A 16,769-nucleotide genomic window follows, 5' to 3' on the forward strand; every position below is an offset into this window, starting at 1 on the left:
CTACTCCACTCACTGAAAGATGGCTCGATCACCCCCAAGTCCCTCATCATGTCCAACTCGTCCTTCAGAACAGGAAGCAGACGCTCGGGCACATGGTAACATGGCTGTCTCACCGGTGTCTGGTCCTTCAGGATGATGTGGTGCTCCACCAGTTCCGTCCTTCCTGGCTGCTCAACGAAGAGACCCCCTGGCAGGATACTGCTCAACTCCTGCTGACGGTCCCTGGACAGATGGCTCAGGTTCAACGTACGTCCTTCCTCCTGGCACGGCAAGTACTGCACCCTGTACTCCTCCTCCTCCTCCTCCACGGCTCGGATGAACAGGGCAGAGGCTTCTGGCTGTTGCTCTGGCCACCAAGTCCATGCCTTGAGCATATTCACGTGGAAGACTTGGAGTTTCTTGCGATGGTCTGGCCTATGGACCTCGTAAGTCACCGGACCCATACTCCGCGTCACTGCATAGGGCCCCTGCCACTTTGCCAGCAGTTTATTGTCAGAGCTGGGCAAAAGCAGCAGGATCTGGTCACCAGCTTGGAAGCGGCGTGCTCTCGCAGACCGGTCGTACCATGCCTTTTGACGTTCTTGCGCCCTCTGAAGGTTTTCCTGTGCTAAGGCAGATGCAGCCGCCAGCTTCTCCCTCATCCTCAGCACGTAGGAGATGATGTTTGTCCCACCAGTGGTCTCACCCTCCCAGGTCTCCTTCAGCACATCTAGGGGACCCCTCACCTGGTGCGCGTACAGGAGCTCAAAGGGTGAAAATCCTGGTGACGCCTGGGGAACTTCCCTATATGCAAAGAGCAAATATGGTATCCACTGGTCCCAGTCCTTGCCAGAATCTGCAACAAACTTCCGGAGCATGCTCAGGAGGGTTTGGTTAAACCGCTCCACAAGGCCGTCAGTCTGTGGGTGGTAAGGAGTGGTTCTGATACGCCGTATACCCAAAAGATCATACACCTGCCTGAGGGTTTTACTCATAAAGTTGGGGCCCTGATCAGTAAGCACTTCTCGGGGAATCCCTACTCTCAAGAAGAGTTGCAGCATGGCTGTTGCAACCCGCTTAGCTGTTACCTCTCTCAGGGGAAAGGCTTCGGGGTACCTGGTGGCATAATCACAGATGACCAAAATAAATCTGTTCCCTGATTTGCTCCTTTCAAGGGGTCCCACCACATCAACTGCTATCCTCTCAAATGGCACGTCAATAACGGGTAAAGGAATTAAAGGGGCACGGGCCAGGTTTTTACCTCCTGACACCTGACATTGTGGACAAAACTTGCAATATGCCGTAACGTCACTAAACAGACCAGGCCAATAAAAACGTTTGCTTATCCTGTGTAAAGTTTTCATATATGCCAAGTGTCCAGCCCAGGGTATTGTGTGACCCAATTCCAGCACTTGTCCACGGTATTTCTGGGGAATCATCAGTTGTAGTCCATCCTCACTTTGTCTGTACAGCAGGTTATTCTGCATAATATAACCTTCCTTCCCTAAAGCCGGAACAAAAACTCCATCCTCTGCCCTCTTGAACAGTGGCTTCAAAGTGATGTCTGCACATTGTGTTATTAATGATAATTTGGCTGAGGAACAATCAGCCATCTCCGGGGGATCAACAGACTCCATCTGCACTTCATTGTGCTGCACCGATTCCTCCACCGTTTGTCGACGCCTATCACACCTCTGCTGTCTAGTGCATGTGGGCTCTACAGGAACATCTTCCCCGTAAAAAGGCAACACCGTCATGTCTGCTTGCTGCTCCCTAGCCTTAGCTCTTGTCACCACCCCACACCAAGCAGCCCTGTTCACCAGCTCAGGCAACACTGGTAGATCCTGACCTAATAGCACTGGATATGGCAGCTTAGACACTAGCCCTACCCTGAGGAGATATGTCTGTCCATTAACCCTGACATATACATCTGCTGTGGCAAGCTCACTGCTTTCACCATGTACACAACAGATGGTGAGCTTGTCATTACAGTTTTGGAACTCCAGGGGGACCAAGTCAGCCTGCACTAGTGTCTGTGAACATCCTGTGTATACCAATGCTTTTACCGGTTTACCATTCAACTCAATAGTTACAACAGGGTCTCTACTCTCCTGGGTGTTTAAGCGAGGGACGGAGTGGGGAACATAGCATAAATGGCTATATTTAGATTTCCTCAGGGGACAAGCAGGGCTCTTGTGACCTTCCTGGCCACAATTAAAACATGAAATGCCTTGGGGTCTAGCACGGTCTGAGTGGAGGGGTGGGGGTGCTCTATGATCGCTAGCGGTAATATAAGAACCAGCTCCCTTCCCAGGCCCATCAGACTTACCCCACCTCTGACGATCCAACACTCCAGCATATTGATAGCCTCGGGGACCCCTGTGCGCTGCCACGAAGCTCTCCACCAACTTAGCAGCTTCTGCTGCGGTCGCCGGGTTGTACTCCCTAACCCAGGTCCTCACATCTACATAAAGAACCCGCAGATACTGGTCCAACACCAGGGTCTCCATTAGCTCCTCTTTGCTGCTCTGGTTGAACTTCACCCACTTGCAGAATAGATCTTTCAAATGGATGTAAAGTTCTTGTGGGGTCTCAGTTGGACTGGTCTCCAGGGCTCTGAACTGCTGGCGATACTTCTCAGCGTTGATTTCATACTTTGCTAGTATCGCCTCCTTCAGGCAGTCATAGTCCATCGTTGTATCTGGATCCATTGCAACGAAAGCGCTGCGAGCCCTGCCAGTCAACAGCGGAATGAGGTGCACCACCCAGGTCTCCCCTGGCCAGCCATAGACTGTGGCCAGCCGTTCGAATGTGGTCAAGTAGTGCTCAATATTGTCAGCATCTTCAAGCTTGGCCATCTTGGGTGGTCTCCCTCCGGTGGTCACTGGTAGTGATCCAGGTGTAGGGGTCTGCCGTAGTTCTAGGGGTATGGCTCGACCTGACTCCACATCCAGCTGGAGTTGTGTCACCTGATGAGACAAGACCTGATACTGGTGGGCCTGTCTGGATGAGTCTCTCTCCAGTCGCTCATCTCTGGCCCGTTGGACTTCCATAAACGTCTGGAACATCACGGCCAGGCGATCAATGGCTGTGTCCCCAGCGGCCGGTTGGGGGGCAGGTACTTCAGCCTTTGCCTCACCCTCGGCCGCCGTCTTCTTCCTGGTAATCATGTTGTCTTCTCCCCGTCTGACTCCTTTATCCCCACTTCTGACACCATGTGTGGCAGGACGACCGGCGGAGGAGCAGACAAAGAGAGCCCAAGTAGTTGTAGACGGCACAATATCATTTATTTTATTACTCTTAATTTTTTTCCTCTTTTCTTAAAAATACAAACACGTACGGAGACAAAAATTCACCAAATCGCAAAACTAAACAAAAGAAAGGAAAAGCAGAAAAAGGATATGAGTGGCCAGACTATGCTTAAGAGCCCTGGCTCACAACCGCAGAGAAAGCGCGATTCACCAGCCCCACAACCTGAGCCACTAGGGCCTAATACTTACCAAGACAAACTGTAGCCCCTCCCCCAGGTTAGCCCCATTAAGCAAAATAATCAATTAACCCAATAACAACAAAAAACAAACAAAACAATAAATCAAGCAAGCAAACAAATCATACCAAGACATACAAAATAATTATGTCGCATCAAAATACATTATAGTGTTATTAGAAACAGCAGAAAGACCAACACACAAAACACCCCCGTCACATTGGACTTTGCCCTCGGCCCTACGGGAAACCCCTCTATTTACATGAGTTGGACCAGTCCCTCGGTTTCGCGTCCGAAACCAGGAAGTAAGCAGCCACAGTTTGATATCGGTAAGCTAAACAGAATATAAAAAAAATGTTTCAGCAGTTTTACCAATAAATGTGAATGATCTTGAAACCGCCAGTGTGTAAGTTGCATCCCTGGATACCATTAAAGGTTAACACAGATGAAGATGAAAAAAAAAGAGTTTTGGATATATTAGCGGGAGAACATTTTAAAACAAATTTGAGGAAGCACTTCTTTACACAGCGTACGCGTGTAGTTAGAGTATGGAATAGTCTTCCTGCTAGTGTAGTGGAAGCTAAAACCATGGGTTCCTTTAAATCAGAGCTAGATAAGATTTTAACAACTCTGAGCTATTAGTTAAGTTGTCCCCAAACGAGCTTGATGGGCCGAATGGCCTCCTCTCATTTGTAAATTTCTTATGTTCTTATAATTAACAAGTGTTTGTGCTCACATAGCCGCAATTAATAACACCGGTAGGCCTTTCCCTGTGTACCAGAGGCTATGCTTAGCACAACATACTAAGTTTATGGCAAGTAGTGATAAATGGCAATATAAAAATAAACCAAGAGATTAAACAGTACATATGGAAGAGTGAATGAGTAGTAAAACGACCAGCGTCAGGACAGCATGTTGGAAAATGCCGGCAAATGGCTGCCTGCACGCTGGTTGGCTGCGTAAGCGTCACAGCTCACCCTGTGACAATAACACTTCAATCTAGGTTTTTGAATTGCAGTTTTGGGTTCCTGTTGTCTTTTCCTAGGTAGTACAGAGGCCTGGTGAGCAGCACTGTAACTTTATACCCCCAAAGAGGGAGATTTGATCCCCACTCCAGACTTATTGATCTTGTGTGTTTTCCCCATGGATTGTCACTGTATGCCCTTGATGGACAGGAGTTCCCATCTTCTTGGGATTGGTTTTAGGCTCCCTGTTATCCTGTAATGTGTAAGTGATGTGAAAAACTTGGATGCTTCTCCTTTGTGTATGAATCATAAAAAAAATGCACATTTCCATCATTTTAGTCATGACCAATTAGTCCACCAAATTATTTACTTCATGTGAACAGGCAGTGTTGGTTAGCAACTACTTACATGTAACACCATTAGGTAATGAAATAATAAAATTAATATAACTGTAATCCGTTACAGTTACTGAAAAAACATATGTTATTGAATTGCAGTTACTAAATCAAAATTCTGGTGATTACAATGGTATTACATTTGAATATATTCTTTTTGATTAAGTAATCAAAATAGTTGCTACTTCCCAACACTGGATACAGGGGGCCTGTAGTTAATTTCTGGTAGCTGGGAAGTTGGGCACTTACTGGGTGAGGTGCCAGTCTGTCAGAAGCTCACACACACACACATACACACGCACCTGTCCGACGCTGTCTGTTTTATTACCTTATATTCAGGGATGGACATAACTGGTACACAAGTACACATTCACCTTTAAAAACGATGCATGCAACAATCGATTGTGGTAACAGTGTATATGCGTACTTATTTTATATGCATTTGTGCTGATATGTAAACAAAATCTAATGCATTTTAATCCTTATATGCTAACTCTACTTAATTTGTGGTATACAGGGTAAAATGCAAGGTATTTTCTTGTCATAGCAGCGCAAATGCATATAACATAAGTATGCATTTTTAAAGGTGAATGCATACTTGTGCACCAGTTATGTCCATCCCTGTTTATATTCATGTAATAAATACACAAATGTCAATTAGGTGATAATCTGCCTGAGACATAAAGAAAAAGGAAACAAATGGTTATAATGATCATCCGCTTATAGTCATCGATTTCATACACACAGACGTGATCAGTACTATTTTTCTATGGATAACCAGATTCCACTGTATGTCCAGTTTCAGTGATATTAGTGCAACATTAGAAATGGACGTTAATAATCTAATATAAAACCACGTGAACGGATGTTAATAGCATATTTTAAATTTGCTACTACAGTTCGTCATTCTCACCTTTATGTTGCTTAAGATTCGAGAAATGTCTGTCTTCGTAATTGCAAAAGAAAAATATGCAGACCCCTGAAGCAAGTACACTTAAGCTAATGCTCTGATGCTTGCATTACAGTTTTACTTGTGTGCTTTGTTGTACTTGCTTTGTCTCTTTTGAGAAGTGCCTGCTAATTAAGTAAACAAATATCAGCCTAAACATACATACATACATTTTATATATATATATATACACTCACCTAAAGGATTATTAGGAACACCATACTAATACGGTGTTTGACCCCCTTTCGCCTTCTGAACTGCCTTAATTCTACGTGGCATTGATTCAACAAGGTGCTGAAAGCATTCTTTAGAAATGTTGGCCCATATTGATAGGATAGCATCTTGCAGTTGATGGAGATTTGTGGGATGCACATCCAGGGCACGAAGCTCCCGTTCCACCACATCCCAAAGATGCTCTATTGGGTTGAGATCTGGTGACTGTGGGGGCCATTTTAGTACAGTGAACTCATTGTCATGTTCAAGAAACCAATTTGAAATGATTTGAGCTTTGTGAAATGGTGCATTATCCTGCTGGAAGTAGCCATCAGAGGATGGGTACATGGTGGTCATAAAGGGATGGACATGGTCAGAAACAATGCTCAGGTAGGCCGTGGCATTTAAACGATGCCCAATTGGCACTAAGGGGCCTAAAGTGTGCCAAGAAAACATCCCCCACACCATTACACCACCACCAGCAGCCTGCACAGTGGTAACAAGGCATGATGGATCCATGTTCTCATTCTGTTTACGCCAAATTCTGACTCTACCATTTAAATGTCTCAACAGAAATCGAGACTCATCAGACCAGGCAACATTTTTCCTGTCTTCAACTGTCCAATTTTGGTGAGCTCGTGCAAATTGTAGCCTCTTTTTCCTATTTGTAGAGGAGATGAGTGGTACCCGGTGGGGTCTTCTGCTGTTGTAGCCCATCCGCCTCAAGGTTGTGCGTGTTGTGGCTTCACAAATGCTTTGCTGCATACCTCGGTTGTAACGAGTGGTTATTTCAGTCAAAGTTGCTCTTCTATCAGCTTGAATCAGTCGGCCCATTCTCCTCTGACCTCTAGCATCAACAAGGCATTTTCGCCCACAGGACTGCCGCATACTGGATGTTTTTCCCTTTGCACACCATTTTTTGTAAACCCTAGAAATGGTTGTGTGTGAAAATCCCAGTAACTGAGCAGATTGTGAAATACTCAGACCGGCCCATCTGCACCAACAACCATGCCACGCTCAAAATTGCTTAAATCACCTTTCTTTCCCATTCTGACATTCAGTTTGGAGTTCAGGAGATTGTCTTGACCAGGACCACTACCCTAAATGCATTGAAGCAACTGCCATGTGATTGGTTGATTAGATAATTGCATTAATGAGAAATTGAACAGGTGTTCCTAATAATCCTTTAGGTGAGTGTATATATATATATATATATATATATATATATACACACACACACACACACACACACACACACACACACACACTGTGGGGGCCATTTTAGTACAGTGAACTCATTGTCATGTGCAAGAAACCAATTTGAAATGATTCGAGCTTTGTGACATGGTGCATTATCCTGCTGGAAGTAGCCATCAGAGGATGGGTACATGGTGGTCATAAAGGGATGGACATGGTCAGAAACAATGCTCAGGTAGGCCGTGGCATTTAAACGATGCCCAATTGGCACTACGGGGCCTAAGTGTGCCAAGAAAACATCCCCCACACCATTACACCACCACCAGCCTGCACAGTGGTAACATGGCATGATGGATCCATGTTCTCATTCTGTTTACGCCAAATTCTGACTCTACCATTTGAATGTCTCAACAGAAATCGAGACTCATCAGACCAGGCAACATTTTTCCAGTCTTCAACTGTCCAATTTTGTGAGCTCGTGCAAATTGTAGCCTCTTTTTCCTATTTGTAGTGGAGATGAGTGGTACCCGGTGGGGTCTTCTGCTGTTGTAGCCCATCCGCCTCAAGGTTGTGCGTGCTGTGGCTTCACAAATGCTTTGCTGCATACCTCTAGCATCAACAAGGCATTTTCGCCCACAGGACTGCCGCATACTGGATGTTTTTCCCTTTGCACACCATTCTTTGTAAACCCTAGAAATGGTTGTGCGTGAAAATCCCAGTAACTGAGCAGATTGTGAAATACTCAGACCGGCCTGTCTGGCACCAACAACCATGCCGCGCTCAAAATTGCTTAAATCACCTTTCTTTCCCATTCTGACATTCAGTTTGGAGTTCAGGAGATTGTCTTGACCAGGACCACACCCCTAAATGCATTGAAGCAACTGCCATGTGATTGGTTGATTAGATAATTGCATTAATGAGAAATTGAACAGGTGTTCCTAATAATCCTTTAGGTGAGTGTATATTAGTGCTGTCAAATGATTCAAATTTTTAATTAGATTAATCACAGATTTTCTGTGGATTAATTTTGATTAATCACGATTAAATATCATTCATTTTTAATCTATATGAATCATATTTCATTCTGCATGAGCAAATAGACTCAAGAAAAAAGGGAATATTCGCGCATTCCATTTGCCTAGGGATCCGATTTTCGGATTCCGATATTACGTCACATCTGCTAAAAATTCGGGAAAACCCGAGTCGGATGCGTTCCATTTGCCACAGAAGTAGCAATACCATGGACCCATATGAAAAATCAAGATTTTTTGCTTAGCCGGACAACTTGTCGGATTTAACATACCTCAGTTTAAATGGCCTTTATCTTTGTTCACTTACAATTAGCCCGAACTATAATCAGACTAATCATGAAATCCAATTCTAGCCCGGTTAATTGGTAGCCATTGTTAGCAATATCACTTAATAACACATTACGCGCAGTGCTCTATGTATAAAACTCCATAGCAACACATCCACAGATAAGATGAACGGTATAGTGTGTGCGACCGATTTAATGAGCCACAAATGAGAAGTAGTGCTTAAACGGTATAAAACTACAACTTTCCCTTCTGTTGATAAAAAAGGGCGCAGCAATCTTGGATTCTGAACTCGGGATCCTCTGTGCTGCTCCGAGAATTCTCGGATCTCCGAGAAACGGGTGCATGCATGTCGTTACTTCCGGCTTCAAAAACTCGGAATCCGACTCGGAATACAAATTCCGAGGGCAAATGGAACGCACCAAAACTGCCCAAAATGGGTTAACAAAGACATTTCAGGGATTTTGAGTTATTCTGCGCTGCAGATGGGTTAATTGCGTTAAAAATTTTAATCAGATTAATCATGATGATGGATTAATCCGCGTTAACCCGTTAATTTTGACAGAGAGAGAGAGACAAAGACAGAGAGAGAGGGTTGTAAAAGGAACAGCATTGTAAATAAAAAATTATTATAAAATAAAAATACAAGGGCATAAATAAAAACTTGGGAAATCAACAGAATTGGCTCAAACTACTTTATTAAGGCATAAATGATAAAATGCTGAAAAAGAAGTATAAGCTTTATTATGTATAATAAACAAATGTGAATTACAAAAATAAATACAAATAAGTTACTTCACATTTACTTCAAACAAAGATGAGTGATGGGCACTGCAGCCCATAACATTCTACTGTAATAAAAACATGCCGTTGACCTGGAGGTGCCGAATTATCAGTAAAAGTAAAAACTTTAAAGAAAAACACAATGTAGTGTGGCAACGGGTGGACCGAGGCATCACGGGAGCAGAGAGAGACATGGACACTTGCTTGCCGGGGAAATCATGCTCTTTATTAACAGTCCTTAACCCTTGTATTGTTGTTCTTTTTAATGTTAATGGTTGCATTTCCTTATTGTCACGCGTGTGTTTGCCTGTGTCTTGTGTGTACCCGGTCCGATCCTTGTGTGTATTTAGCGTGTGTAAATCTTCCACCGTGTGTGCATCTTGCAGTTCAGCGTCTGACAACCTTGTGTTTCCCATCTGTGTATTTGAGTTCGGTGCTCGTTGGTTGCCTGTTGTGGTCCTTCTATTTACATTTGCACGCGGGGCATGCTGGGACATGCGCCCCGCCGGTGCTACACTAATATAAAAAAGGAATCTGTTTGTTTGAGGAATCTGTTTGTCGACCAAATTTTGTATGCAAACCAATGCATTTTTTTTCCACCAAATTGTTCATAGACTACAGCGTTCATGAACCGCAGGCACCACTGTATTGGTTTTCACAAATTCTGCTGCCTCAGTTTTTATGATGTCACTTTGCATATAGTCCAGAATGTTATAAAGAGTGATCAGATGAATAGCAATTAATTACAAAGCCCCTCTTTGCCATGAAAATGAACTTGATCCCAAAAAAACAATTTCCACTGCATTTCAGCCCTGCCACAAAAGGACCTGCTGACATCATTTCAGTGATTTTCTCATTAACACAGGTGAGAGTGTTGACGAGTACAAGGCTGGATATCACTCTGTCGTGCTTATTGAGTTAGAATAGCAAACTGGACACTTTAAAAAGACAGTGGTACTTGAAATCATTGTTCTTCCTCTGTTAACCATGGTTACCTGCAAGGAAACACATGAAGTCATCATTGCTTTGCAGAAAAGGGTTTCATAGGCAAAGATATTGCTGCTAGTAAGATTGCACTTAAATCAACCATTTATCGGATCATCAAGAACTTCAAGGGGAGAAGTTCAATTGTTTTGAAAAAGGCTTCAGGGCTCCTAAGAAAGTCTAGCAAGAACCAGGACCTTCTCCTTAAGTTCATTCAGTTGTGGGATTGGGGTACCACCAGTGCAGAGCTTACTCAGGAATGGCAGCAAGCAGGTGTGAGTGCATCTGCATGCACAGTGAGGAAAAGAATTTTGGAGGATGGCCTGGTGTCAAGAAGGGCAGCAAAGAAGTCTCGTCTCTCCAATAAAAAAATCAGGGACAGACTGATATTCTGCAAAACGTACAGGGATTGGACTGCTCAGGACTGGGGTACAGTCAGTTTCTCTGATGAGTCCCCTTTCCGATTGTTTGGGGCATCCAGAAAAAAAGATTATCCGGAGAAGAAAAGGTGAGCGCTACCATCAGTCCTGTGTCATGCCTACAGTATAGCACCCTGAGACCATTCATGTGTGGGTTTGCTTCTCAGCCAAGGGAGTGGGCTCACTCACAATTTTGCCTAAGAACATAGCCACAAATAAAGAATGGTACCAAAACATTCTCCGAGAGCAAGTTTTCCCAACCATCCAAGAATAGTGTGGTGACGAACAATGCCTTTTCCAGCATGATGAAGCACCATGCCATGAGGCAAAACTGATAACTAAGCGGCTTGGGGAGCAGAAGATCAACATTTTGGGTCCATGGCCAGGAAACTCCTCAGACCTTAATCCCATTGAGAATGTGTGGTCAGTCCTCAAGAGGCGGGTGGACAAACAAAAACCCACAAATTCTGTCTCTGTAGGTATGCATGTGTCAGTGACTGGTGGGTGTATGTGCCCTGCAATGGGTCGGTGCTCCATCCTGGGTTATTCCCTGCCTTGTGCCCATAGCCTCTGTGATAGGCTCTGGACTCCCCGTGACCCCAAATTGGATTTCAGAAATCATATGGATGGAAGTTATCTACTCCTCCTTTTGTAGTTTTGTAATCCTTAACAATTTGTGGTACGTGATGTTCTGGATTCTGAACTCGGGATCCTCTGTGCTGCTCCGAGAATTCTCGGATCTCCGAGAAACGGGTGCATGCATGTCGTTACTTCCGGCTTCAAAAACTCGGAATCCGACTCGGAATACAAATTCCGAGGGCAAATGGAACGCACCAAAACTGCCCAAAATGGGTTAACAAAGACATTTCAGGGATTTTGAGTTATTCTGCGCTGCAGATGGGTTAATTGCGTTAAAAATTTTAATCAGATTAATCATGATGATGGATTAATCCGCGTTAACCCGTTAATTTTGACAGAGAGAGAGAGACAAAGACAGAGAGAGAGGGTTGTAAAAGGAACAGCATTGTAAATAAAAAATTATTATAAAATAAAAATACAAGGGCATAAATAAAAACTTGGGAAATCAACAGAATTGGCTCAAACTACTTTATTAAGGCATAAATGATAAAATGCTGAAAAAGAAGTATAAGCTTTATTATGTATAATAAACAAATGTGAATTACAAAAATAAATACAAATAAGTTACTTCACATTTACTTCAAACAAAGATGAGTGATGGGCACTGCAGCCCATAACATTCTACTGTAATAAAAACATGCCGTTGACCTGGAGGTGCCGAATTATCAGTAAAAGTAAAAACTTTAAAGAAAAACACAATGTAGTGTGGCAACGGGTGGACCGAGGCATCACGGGAGCAGAGAGAGACATGGACACTTGCTTGCCGGGGAAATCATGCTCTTTATTAACAGTCCTTAACCCTTGTATTGTTGTTCTTTTTAATGTTAATGGTTGCATTTCCTTATTGTCACGCGTGTGTTTGCCTGCGTCTTGTGTGTACCCGGTCCGATCCTTGTGTGTATTTAGCGTGTGTAAATCTTCCACCGTGTGTGCATCTTGCAGTTCAGCGTCTGACAACCTTGTGTTTCCCATCTGTGTATTTGAGTTCGGTGCTCGTTGGTTGCCTGTTGTGGTCCTTCTATTTACATTTGCACGCGGGGCATGCTGGGACATGCGCCCCGCCGGTGCTACACTAATATAAAAAAGGAATCTGTTTGTTTGAGGAATCTGTTTGTCGACCAAATTTTGTATGCAAACCAATGCATTTTTTTTCCACCAAATTGTTCATAGACTACAGCGTTCATGAACCGCAGGCACCACTGTATTGGTTTTCACAAATTCTGCTGCCTCAGTTTTTATGATGTCACTTTGCATATAGTCCAGAATGTTATAAAGAGTGATCAGATGAATAGCAATTAATTACAAAGCCCCTCTTTGCCATGAAAATGAACTTGATCCCAAAAAAACAATTTCCACTGCATTTCAGCCCTGCCACAAAAGGACCTGCTGACATCATTTCAGTGATTTTCTCATTAACACAGGTGAGAGTGTTGACGAGTACAAGGCTGGATATCACTCTGTCGTGCTTATTGAGTTAGAATAGCAAACTGGACACTTTAAAAAGACAGTGGTACTTGAAATCATTGTTCTTCCTCTGTTAACCATGGTTACCTGCAAGGAAACACATGAAGTCATCATTGCTTTGCAGAAAAGGGTTTCATAGGCAAAGATATTGCTGCTAGTAAGATTGCACTTAAATCAACCATTTATCGGATCATCAAGAACTTCAAGGGGAGAAGTTCAATTGTTTTGAAAAAGGCTTCAGGGCTCCTAAGAAAGTCTAGCAAGAACCAGGACCTTCTCCTTAAGTTCATTCAGTTGTGGGATTGGGGTACCACCAGTGCAGAGCTTACTCAGGAATGGCAGCAAGCAGGTGTGAGTGCATCTGCATGCACAGTGAGGAAAAGAATTTTGGAGGATGGCCTGGTGTCAAGAAGGGCAGCAAAGAAGTCTCGTCTCTCCAATAAAAAAATCAGGGACAGACTGATATTCTGCAAAACGTACAGGGATTGGACTGCTCAGGACTGGGGTACAGTCAGTTTCTCTGATGAGTCCCCTTTCCGATTGTTTGGGGCATCCAGAAAAAAAGATTATCCGGAGAAGAAAAGGTGAGCGCTACCATCAGTCCTGTGTCATGCCTACAGTATAGCACCCTGAGACCATTCATGTGTGGGTTTGCTTCTCAGCCAAGGGAGTGGGCTCACTCACAATTTTGCCTAAGAACATAGCCACAAATAAAGAATGGTACCAAAACATTCTCCGAGAGCAAGTTTTCCCAACCATCCAAGAATAGTGTGGTGACGAACAATGCCTTTTCCAGCATGATGAAGCACCATGCCATGAGGCAAAACTGATAACTAAGCGGCTTGGGGAGCAGAAGATCAACATTTTGGGTCCATGGCCAGGAAACTCCTCAGACCTTAATCCCATTGAGAATGTGTGGTCAGTCCTCAAGAGGCGGGTGGACAAACAAAAACCCACAAATTCTGTCTCTGTAGGTATGCATGTGTCAGTGACTGGTGGGTGTATGTGCCCTGCAATGGGTCGGTGCTCCATCCTGGGTTATTCCCTGCCTTGTGCCCATAGCCTCTGTGATAGGCTCTGGACTCCCCGTGACCCCAAATTGGATTTCAGAAATCATATGGATGGAAGTTATCTACTCCTCCTTTTGTAGTTTTGTAATCCTTAACAATTTGTGGTACGTGATGTTCCCCACCACAGATTCTCTGGTCCCTATGCGTCCTCATGAGTACCACATTTTTTCCCCTTTTTGGGATGTAAGACACCGGGGGTGTGCTGTCCGTAAATAGAAACTTACTAGAATTGACAGGCCTGTACCTTGTACTCATCAGCTGAGGTGGGAGCTCTGGCTTGTTTTTTCTTACTGTTCCTACCATTGTCAGGTTTCTCTTCAGGAGTTCATGTTTCAAGTTGTGCAAAGTAAAAAATCTTTCATATGTGATGTTGTGACCATGTAGTCTCTGGACAACCTGCATCCCTTGGATTTTCTCAGGGGCTCCTTGATCAGACTTTCCAGTGTATACCTGCATGCCCCATGCATAAGATTTAGCAATGTCACAGGCAGCCAGATCTTGATTCCATATATTCCAGGTTTGGACGGCATGTACTGTACTGCCTGAAAGGGCAGCGGCCCCAAAATGGTATAAGCATCATGTCAACAGTAACGCTGGGCCCAGGGTTGTAGCACAGGGGAAGGCGTTGCACCCACTTGTCGCACACTGACCTTATTGCAGCTAGCTTATCTCTCTGTCATTGAGCTTTTCTGGTGTTTCATTTATCAAATTGGATAATCCTGTTAATATTGTTAAAGTCTTTCAGAGACATTGTTCTAGTTCTCGACCAATCTCTGCATCCCACAGGAATTTGGTGGATTCCCCTGGATCTGAAAACAGCAACAAGTATAACAATCCCAAAGTATGCACATAAATAGGTTTGTTCCATTTCCTTCCACTTCTCTCCAAAAACACACCTCCCTTCCAGATTAGCATTGCAGAATGATTTCCTGGATGGTGTCAAATAAAATTTCAAAAGAACATGTATTTGATATTAATCCATCCACATATACACTCACCTAAAGGATTATTAGGAACACCATACCCATACGGTGTTTGACCCCCTTTCGCCTTCAGAACTGCCTTAATTCTACGTGGCATTGATTCAACAAGGTGCTGAAAACATTCTTTAGAAATGTTGGTTTTAGAATGACTCAAGCTTTGTGACATGGTGCATTATCCTGCTGGAAGTAGCCATCAGAGGATGGGTACATGATGGTCATAAAGGGATGGACATGGTCAGAAACAATGCTCAGGTAGGCCGTGGCATTTAAACGATGCCCAATTGGCACTAAGGGGCCTAAAGTGTGCCAAGAAAACATCTATTACACACCCCACACTATTACACCCCACACTATTACACCACCACCACCAGCCTGCACAGTGGTAACAAGGCATGATGGATCCATGTTCTCATTCTGTTTACGCCAAATTCTGACTCTACCATTTGAATGTCTCAACAGAAATCGAGACTCATCAGACCAGGCAACATTTTTCCAGTCTTCAACTGTCCAATTTTGGTGAGCTCGTGCAAATTGTAGCCTCTTTTTCCTATTTGTAGTGGAGATGAGTGGTACCCGGTGGGGTCTTCTGCTGTTGTAGCCCATCCGCCTCAAGGTTGTGAGTGTTGTGGCTTCACAAATGCTTTGCTGCATACCTCGGTTGTAACGGGTGGTTATTTCAGTCAAAGTTGCTCTTCTGTCAGCTTGAATCAGTCGGCCCATTCTCCTCTGACCTCCTCTAACCTCTGACTTAAATAAATGGGCTAATAACTATAAAACTAAAGATACGTCAAGTAGGTGTGTTGTGCCTCAAGCAGTCCATTTTGGGACAGTACACACCATTAAATGGTCATTTATTGCACAAAGGAAATAATGAAGGTAGATCTTCAGGAGCATATGTTGTGCACACAATTGTCTTATGGGCACAAAATAAAAAGATATATGCATAATTTTTTCGGAAGTTTATAGGCTCCATACAAGACTATAACAAGAAATATGGGTGAGTTACATGTTTATAAAAACTTTAAAATATAACTGCTAAACATTTCAGAAATAAATGACGTGATCTTTCAAAATTGTCTTTTTCTTCTTGATGTTGGCAGTCTGATGTAATTCATCAACCGAGCCACATATGATGTGCTGCCTTCTCCCATAAATCTGCAGCTATGGCTTGGAAAGAACGCATCTTGCCCCCTATGTACAGTCCCAGCAACACTCAAGCACATCCTGGTTGGTTGTAGGACTAGCCTCACTCAAGGCAGATACACATGAAGACACAACCAGGTCCTCAGGTGTCTAGCTGAGAAAGTTGAGATAAGAGGGCATCCATCAACGCCCAACCTTTTACCAACCAGGATGTGCGCCAGAAGGGGGACCAGACCTCGTCCTTTGGTCTAACTCCCGAAAACTTGCTTACGTCATTGAGCTGACGGCACCGTGAGAGGATGCCATCGAGAAAGCCTTTGAACGTAAGAACCTGTGTTATGCCAACTTAGCAGCTGAGGCAGAGGACAGAGGCTGGAAGATCAAGGTGCGCCCGGTGGAGGTGGGGTGTAGGGGCTTTGTTGCCAGTACAACCGCGAAGCTCTTTAGGGAGGTTGGAGTCAGGGGACAGGCTCATCGACAAGCTATTAGAGAACTGGCCAACACTGCTGAGAGGAACAGTCATTGGCTGTGGCTGAAGAGGGATGACATCACTTGGGCAGCTAAGATCATCAGCTAACCGCAAGACACACGACCAGGCTTTATCAACCTGTGGTGGGCCTGCCTCAGCAGATGGTGTCTTGTGATAAATGGCCAAAACACCCAGTGAAGTTGAGGCACACAACTGATGATGTGTCCCGCTGGTAAAGCCTCCTAGCTGCCATCTCTCATAGCAGCCACCCCTCAAGACTTCCCCTTTAGAAGCGATGCAAATATCAGGGATTG

The sequence above is a fragment of the Paramormyrops kingsleyae genome, chromosome 19, assembly GCF_048594095.1.
Source record: "Paramormyrops kingsleyae isolate MSU_618 chromosome 19, PKINGS_0.4, whole genome shotgun sequence".
Lineage (NCBI taxonomy): Eukaryota > Metazoa > Chordata > Actinopteri > Osteoglossiformes > Mormyridae > Paramormyrops > Paramormyrops kingsleyae.